At 38.7% G+C, this 9,014-nt stretch overlaps 1 non-coding gene across 1 annotated transcript; it reads right to left on the reverse strand.

Annotated features, from left to right (window-relative positions):
* Window positions 1–1,084: 1,084 nt before the first annotated feature.
* On the reverse strand, window positions 1,085–1,191 carry LOC141676269 (small nucleolar RNA R71). The gene has a single exon (XR_012556867.1). It is a non-coding gene; the product is annotated as a small nucleolar RNA R71 (small nucleolar RNA).
* Window positions 1,192–9,014: the final 7,823 nt, after the last annotated feature.

Raw genomic sequence — 9,014 nt, forward strand, 5'->3', positions numbered from 1 at the left:
TTCAGCTTCTATCTCTTTTATGGATTTCTGGTAGTATGGTACTCGTGCAATGAAAGTTGGCGTTTATCAGTTTCGTGTTATCTGATTAGTGTCATCACCATTGCATGCTAAGGTTGAGAATAATAAGGCCATCAAATGAAGTATTTAATGAAGTTAGAATCCCATGTTTGTCATATATATTAATTTAATCAATCTTATTCTCGTAGTTATAATTGTTAGCTTAATTCTTAGTTATAAACAACTTCAATTTGTTATCGTCTTAGCATTGAATAATAACCATACATTGTTTCTTAAGTATGTGAATTAATTAGGTAACCAATACAGTCTTTGTGGGAACGTACTAAAAAAGATTCTATACTACTTGCGAACGCATATACTTGCATGTATTATTAACGCGTGTTTAGCGACTAACAAGTTTTTGGCGCCGCTGCCGGGGACTGTAGTGTTATTTTATAGTTTATGTGCTTTCCATCAGTGGTCGTTAAAGTTCATTGACTCGGACATTGTTACTTATCTGTTTCCTTATCTTATTTCAGGTACTCTAGTGAGGATGTATGCATACGTGTTCGCGTACTCGTAAGAGAACACTGGATAAAGCCGAGGAAGAAGTTATGGTAGCTCATAAGGAAGTTTTCGAGGAAGAAAAGAAGGTAGAAGAAGAAGAGAAAGTTGAAGAACCAGTTTTAGTAGAGATGGGTGATCAAGAGGAAAATCTGAAGGCTTTGATGGACTATTCTCAGCCTAAGATTAATGACATTCAGTCAAGCATCATCAGACCAGCCATCAGGGCTAACACTTTTGAGATCAAGTCAAGCACGATTCAGATGATAAAGAACTCAGTTCAGTTTGGGGGTTCTCCTGTTGAAGACCCCAACATGCACATCATGGATTTCATCGAGATCTGCGACACTTTCAAGTTCAATGATGTGACTGAAGATGCTATCAAGCTGCGATACTCTTCCCATTCTCTCTAAGGGACAAGGCTAAGTGTTGGTTACATTCTCTACCAGCAGGGTCTATCACCACTTGGGAAGATCTTGCTCAAAAGTTTCTCACTAAATTCTTCCCTATGGTGAAGACTGCTGCAATCAAGAATGCTCTTACTCAGTTTGCTCAGCAAATAGGAGAATCTCTGTGTGAGGCTTGGGATTGATATAAGGAGATGCTAAGGAAGTGCCCACACCATGGCATGCCTGATTGGATGATTATCAACTGTTTTTACGATGGATTGGGTGCTACTTCTAGACACATGCTTGATGCAGCATCTGGAGGAGCCTTGTGGGTTAAAAGCTATGATAAAGCTTATGAACTTATTGAAGTGATGGCTGCTAATGAGCACCAGAATCCTTCCCAGAGACTGACTCAGAAAAAGGTAGCAGAAATTCTGGAGTTGGACGCAGCAACTGCTATCGCTGCCCAACTTAAGGATTTAACGATGAAGGTGGACACTTTGACTAATTATGGAGTTAATCAAATCACCAGTGTCTGCGAGCTATGTGCTGGTGCCCATGAGATTGATCAGTGCACAATTTCTAGTGAATCAACTCAGTTTGTGAGCAACTTCCAGTGATCGCAGCAACCAGTGCCAGCCACCTATCATCCCAACAACCGCAATCATCCTAATTTCAGTTGGAGCAACACTCAGAATGTGATTCAACAGCCTTATCAGCAGTATCCAGCTAAGCTGTACAACCCCCTCGTTTCCAGCAACCGCGGTATGTACCAAGACAATAACTCCAGCTGTAACAAGCTAATGAAAAATCTGAATTAGAGGAGTTGAAGCTTATGTGTAAAAGTCAAGTTGTTTCTATCAAGACCTTGGAAAATTAAATTGGGCAAATTGCCAATGCCTTGCTAAATCGTTAGCCTGGTACACTACCCAGTGACACTGAAGTGCCAGGAAAGAGGGAAGCTAAGGAGTAGGTAAAGGCAATCACTTTGAGGTCTGAAAAGGTTGTGAATCCCGAACAAACTCAAGAGTTGACTGAAGAAGCTGGGGCTGAGAAAGAAGTAGAGCAACAGGATGAAGAAGTGAAACCAAGGAAGACTACTATTGAGCACACTCCTCCTGAGGATAATACAGGGGAGAAACAGATCTATCCTCCATCGCCTTTTCCTGAGCGGCTGCAGAAGAAGAAGCTGGACAAGCAATTTGAGAAGTTTCTGGAGGTGTCCCCTCCAATCAAGAATTGGGGCCTCACAATCTTCAAGAAACTTCATATCAACATACCTTTCGCTGAGGCTCTTGAGCAGATGCCTAGTTATGTAAAGCTTATAAAAGGTATTCTCTCTCGGAAAGTGAAGCTAGATGATTTAGAGATTGTCGCTCTCACGGAGGAATGCAGTATTGTGCTGCAACAGAAGTTGCCTCTGAAGCTTAAAGACCCAGGAAGTTTCACTATTCCGTGTACTATTGAAAAAGTGTATTTTGACAGATGTTTATGTGACTTGGGAGCTAGTATCAATCTGATGCCTTTGTCAATTTTCAAGCAGTTGGACTTACCTGATCCCGGACCGACTTATATGACCTTGTAGTTAGCCGACAGTTCTATTACATATCCGCGAGGTATTGTGGAGGATGTCTTGGTCAAGGTTGATAAACTCATCTTCCGTGCTGATTTCGTAATTCTTGATTTTGAGGAGGATAAAAAGATTCCCATAACCTTGGGAAGACCTTTCTTGGAAACTGGCCGAATCTTGATAGATGAGCAGAATGGTGAGCTCACAATGCGAGTTCTGGATCAGGATGTTACTTTTAATGTGTTCAATGCTATAAAATTTCCTACTGATAATGATGTTAGTCCCTTACCAATGCAACAAGAATTACAGAAGGGGGGTTGAATGGAATTCTTGAAACTTTTTCACAAATAAAATTGTTTTTACTTAAATATATATATATATATATATATATCAGTGTGAATTGATTTGCAGAGTGCGGAATAATAACTTGAAATGAATCAAAATATAAGTAATTAAAAACACAAGTCTTTAAAAACTTTCTAATGGATTTGAAAGTATCCACCAGAGATATATAATATATCAAGAGAACTCTGTGTAGCAATTAGCTCACAACTGCTTATAAATTGTTAACAACTAAGATTGTAGAGAAATGTTAATAATACAGCTTACAAATGTTTCTGTCTTGGTTGCTTAGTTAGTTGTTCTATTTACTACTTCTTGGTTTATATATCACCAAGATTACAAAGCAATAAGACAAGATAATAAAACAAAAACTATCAAGTCTAATACTATGCTACTTCATTACTCTATTCCAGCATCATTGAATATCTTCATAATAGCATGGAAATGACAATGCTTCTTTGTTCACTAAAACCCAGTTGAATAGGCTTCCACATTCCATTTGCATACACTCGACGTATGTGACTGTGTTGTCACTGTCAATAGATGTTTGAATTCTTTATCCGTCGAGTTCATGATCATTCGTCGGTTTGTCTTGTTGATCATCCGTCGAATGGCATTGTTGTTCATCCGTCGGGTAGTAATCTGGCACTTGACTTCATTTCATTTATGCAGAATTACAAGACATCATTTATGTACAATTAATCAACCTATTCTGCATATCTAGTTAAAATCAACATGACTTGAGTACCACTGTAGAATCTAAACATTGTGTATGTAGAAATGTGCTACAGACTTATTGTTACATAAGCTACTCACTCGATGGATAATAAATCATCATCCGTCGGGACTATATTGAGTTATTCGTCGGGACTATAATCATTATCCGTCGAGTGCTACATTTTTCGTTAAGTAAAATCTACCAAGGTGTTTTGTTAATGAAATCATCAAGCACATAACATATACACAACAATCTCCCCCAATTTATGTCTATTAGAATTGTAGCCATAAATTAAGAGAAACTTGATGATAACAAAACACCCTAAAAATACAACTTTGAAAGTAAGTAGATAAAACTATAGAGTGCATCATTTAACAAAATGTACAAAGTTTAGCTCACAGTCATTTTCAACGTGCTCCTCTAGCCTGAGCAGATTTATCTAGTTCCTTGAAGGTCTGGATCTCTTTCCAAGCTTTCTGTTGTTTTCTTCTATCTGATTTTGGAGCTGTCTGTGGAATTCCAGTTCATCAGATTCTGAGAGATTTAGCTATTCTTGCATCCCCAAGAGAGTCTCATAGCTAGAGATGCTCAATTGGTCTTCTAATCTGAAAAATCTTCTAACTCCTTTATCATCCATGAACTCCATCAGCCAGTAGGGCCTTAGATGCACTCTTCTCCCTGTGTAAGGAATAATTAGAGTCTTTGGGAGTGCATCTTTAGCTCTAATACTCCTCAGTTCTTCAATCTTCTTTAGAACTAGTCTTCTTGCAGTTACATTGAACCCAAAGTCCTTCTTCAAAGATGAATAAACCTTTATTAGTATAGCTTGGCTTTCTTGAAGGATCCTATGAAGTGGCCATTGAATCTCCTTTCCTCCCAACTTGAAAACTAACCTTTCAGGTAGATTTCTGTATGCATCAATCCCTCTCACTTCTTCTAGTTCATCTAGATAGAGATTTAGATCAGAGAATTCCTTGATGTCACACAAGTACATGTAATCTCCCTTGTTGACTTTAGATTGATCTTTGACTAGAGATTTGGATTTGAGAGTTGACAACTTCACTTTCTTGACTGCTCTTGACTTTGTTCTCTTAGGCTTGTTAAGGATTGGCAGATTGAAGTCAGGAATTGGTAGGCTCTCCCAGTCTATTGGTTCATCCTTAGGCATAATAGGTTCACCATGAATGTTCCTGTAAGGATCCACCGCCTTGATGTCTTTAAATACCACAGAGGGTTTTGATGCTTGAGTTATAGTTGTAATGGATTCCTTGGGAAACTGATCCTCCAATTCCTTGCCAACAAAGTTCAATTTCCTTTTGGTTCTTTTGGCCAATTCCTTGTATCTCTGAGATTTCTTCTATTGTGATTCAACTTGCTTCTTTGGATCTTGAGATTCAGTGATTCCAGATGGCTGAGCAGGAATTTGTTGTGTTGGTTTCACAGCTTGTAGCTTGGCCAAGATAGCATCTTGCTCTTTCTTTTGCTTAGCCTTTTTGGCATTTGAAATAGCTTGCTTCTTTTTCTGCTTCAATCTTGCCTTTTCTTCTCTCTTTGCTTGAGCAAATTGAGGATGTACAGCCACCATACAAATTTATTTCCCATTCCTGAAAACTTTAGCAATTCTCCTTTTTAAGGTTGAATGAGCTGGATCCTTGTAGAAGGCAATTGATCTTGACAGAAGCTTCTTCTCATTAGGCTTAGGTTTCTCATATACTGTATCCAAAGGGTTCTTTATTTATGATTTTGGATAGTTCACCATTGGCTTCAGAATTATTTCAGCCTTCGGAGATTTGATGCAGGATGGTTGTCCTCTTTCCAGATAGTTCATGCTCATTTCATTCACAAAGATATGCTTGACTTGAGAGTGATGAATGGCTGACTTTACTGGCTTCTTTACTAGCCCAAACTTCTTTTGTATGTCCTCATCAATTTTCTCCCAGTTGATTGGCTTCAACTGCTCCTTTTCAGCTTCTCTTAAATTGGTTGCTGCTTCATTGATCAGATCAATACTGTCTGTTACTAGGGGCTTGGTAAAAGCAATTATAGGCACAATTACTTTACTGATTTGAGTTTGAAGCTTCTCCCCCTCATTTGGTCCTTTCTCCCCCTTTTTGTATCATCAAGTTGAGTAGAGGAGGAGGTTTATGCAGCCACCAGTTTTTGAAAGAAGTCTGTTTGTTGAGCTTGAAGAAGATGAATGGCTGTTAGAGACGCTTCCATAGCTGACATTCTTGTATCTAAGGTATCTATCTTGTGGCAAGATCAGAATTTTTCCTGAGTTGTCTCTTGATGTCAAGCATTGTAGCTTCTGGAAGCTTAGAGTCCATCTTGTCAGAAATAGCCTTTTTCATCTCATCAATATCACCCTTGATGGTGTTGTCATCTCTGGCATATTGGAAGCCTTGAATCTATTGTAGTTGCAGAGAAACAAGATGTGCTTGAAGGAGCTTCTTGGTGTTGGCATTTGTAGTGGTTTGAGGAGCGGAATTTGTCTGATTTATGAGTTGGATCAGGGTTGTCTTGAAGTAGTGTTCATCACAATGTTTTGAGAATGCCCATGATGGCATGCCTGATCTTGAACTGGAACCTACTTCTCCCCTATATCCAATGGTTCTTCTTCACTATCTCCACCTTCATCTCCAAAGAAATCTGTTGAACCACCAGTCTCATAATCAACATCACCAGCTGTAGAAGGCAAAGCTGTAATGGCATCCTTAGCTTTTAGAATTGACTGAGTGGTATGCACCAAATTGAGCATCCTTTCTGCATTGTCATTTCCCTTTTCACCTAGAAGTTGATAAGATGGAACAGGGTGAGTAAATGCCTCAACATCAAGGGAGGTGGAATCTATAACAGCTTGAGATTGCTGAGATAGTCCCTCCCTGTCTGCAACCTGGACATTCATTAACTCACTAGCAATGACATCCATCCTTATAGCTCATGTACCTGCATTTCTCTCTTGTTCTCTCTTTTGTTGCATCAGGGTCTCACCCTGGCTTCCCACCCTCACACCCTCACCTTCACCATCTAAGGTGGGACTCCTCTCACTCTCTTTTGCCAATCCTGAAGAAATGGATTGCATATTTGCACTCTTTTCCTCTCTTTTTTCTTGGGAGCAACCCAGACTCTCACTCATAATACTCTCTTCCCTCAATCCTAAGAGTGACTGTACAACCACTAAGTCTTCTACACTAGAGATAATAGATGAAATTTGAAGTTGTGCAGAGATACCCAATGGATGGGGAATATCCATCGGGTTAGCAGTTTGACTATCCGACGGATAAATTTTGTTAAGCTTATCCATCGGGATACAATCACTACTCGACGGATGAGCAATATCCACCGAGAGAGTAGAAATGAATGAACTTGGAATTGAAACTATTGTTGACTCTTTGTTAATTGATGAGATTTTGGGCACAGATGTTTCAATAGTTCCTGAAAGAATTGGCAAGTGAGCCAACAAATCATCCAAAAGATGATGCTCACTTGGAATAGATTTTGGCTTCCCCAACAAAGTTAAAGAAGGGGAATCAGGAATTGATGTGTTGATCATGTCCACATCCAGAGAGTTTGTGGGAGAATTTGGTGTTTGAGGTGCTTCTATAACTAATGATTTTGGCTGTGACTCCACATTTATTGGAGCCACATCAAGCTGAATTTGTGAAGGTGCAGTGACTGTGTCTTTAGCACCAGTTTGCACAGTGTGTGAACCCTGTGCATCCCCAAAGGTTTTGGATTTCTTCTTTCTGGCATAAGTTTGGGGTGAGCTAGTGTCCCTTACCCTTTTGGCATTTGCTCTTGGCTGACAGCTTTGTTCAATAGCCACATCCTTTTGGAGGATGCAACTTGAAATGAGCTTTGATCCTTATTAATCACTGCAGTTTGTTGGGAAACTGCAGTATGGCTAGGATGGGAACCACTCAACTCTCCATCCTTATTCTTAGGGTTTCTTTTATGTTCACCCTGTCCCTCACCTACCTTACCCACCTTCACATTCCCCTCTTTGGTTTTGGTAGATTTTGTAACTGGCATCTTTTGAGAGATACCAGAGGAGGCTTTCTTTGATTTGGATTTTGAAATTTTTGATGATTTAGTAGCTTGGGTAGGAAACTGTTGGGTCATTGACACAGTTTCCATTGCTATACTAGAATTCAAACAAATTTGTGAGGTTGGAATAGTAGGGACAAATTGTAACACCCCCAAATCCGGGGTCAGGGATTCGGGTTGTCACGAGTTCCATTTCCCTTATCAATACTTAATCTTAACATTCAACCAACTACTACGTACTGTGACCCCACAATATACACACACACACACCACAAGTTATAGTCTCGGAGATGAATACCAAAAATAACACAAGTCATTTTATTCCACAATTATAAACCATTTCACCTTAAAAAGGGTTTCTGAATAATTTACATATTCCTTGCCATTATTACAATTCATAAATATACATAAGTCTGGTACATCAAATATTGAAAGCCTAGCTTATTGGTAGATCCTACCTCAGCTACAATGGCATCAACACCTACAGGAAACTGTGGAACGTTTCCCATCCGCTCGCGAATTGGGAGCTTGATCCTATTCATCTTGTCTATCTGTTATTGTGTGATGAAAGAAGAAATCAAGGGTGAGCAACAAGCCCACCGAAATAATATGTATAATAATTAACAATATATGAGCATTCTCATAGTACTCATGAAAGTCTTGGTCAAGAAGAAATGAACCAAGTTTGACCTCTTAATACCAATAAGTAACCTTTTCTACTAGTAGATGGACGAATTCCTCACTGGTCATCACCCTGGCCACATAGGACCTTATGCTGGACTGCCACTCAGCCACTTACGCATTTGATGGACTCCCACTGAGCCACTTACACTTTCATGGACGCTCACTGAGCCCATGTTGCTTATGCCGACTCAAATAGATGAACTTACTTCCCGAACGATGGGCAAGTAATCAAGATGTTTTCTCAAAACAGCAACCTCGTTGCGAATGTAAAATACACCACTGAGCCAGATCCCTCATGTTTTGAGCGAGTATTTGAATCCCCTTCGAAATGAAGATCTTAAATATAAAAATGAGTTTTGGGATCCACTCTAACTTTTAAAAATCATTTTGAAGACTCGAAAACATTTTTAAGAATGTTTGGAGTAATGCTGATTTAATGAAATAAATCAGTCCCGATATATTAGAAAATATCTGAATATTATTATTTAAATAATATTCCCATAAGGATAGTCTTTATAAAAATAATTTGAAGTAGAAGTTTTAAAACTTATACTTGAAATTAATAATAAATAACCAAACATATACTTATACGAAAGTACGATCTTTATTTAAATAATCAAAAATAAGTTTGATTATCGAAACATTATTCTTTAATAAAATAAAGAATATTATTTAATAAAATAAGCGGAGTCATAAGTCCTCG

This window comes from Apium graveolens, chromosome 7 (assembly GCF_009905375.1).
Source record: "Apium graveolens cultivar Ventura chromosome 7, ASM990537v1, whole genome shotgun sequence".
In the NCBI taxonomy this organism is placed as follows: domain Eukaryota; kingdom Viridiplantae; phylum Streptophyta; class Magnoliopsida; order Apiales; family Apiaceae; genus Apium; species Apium graveolens.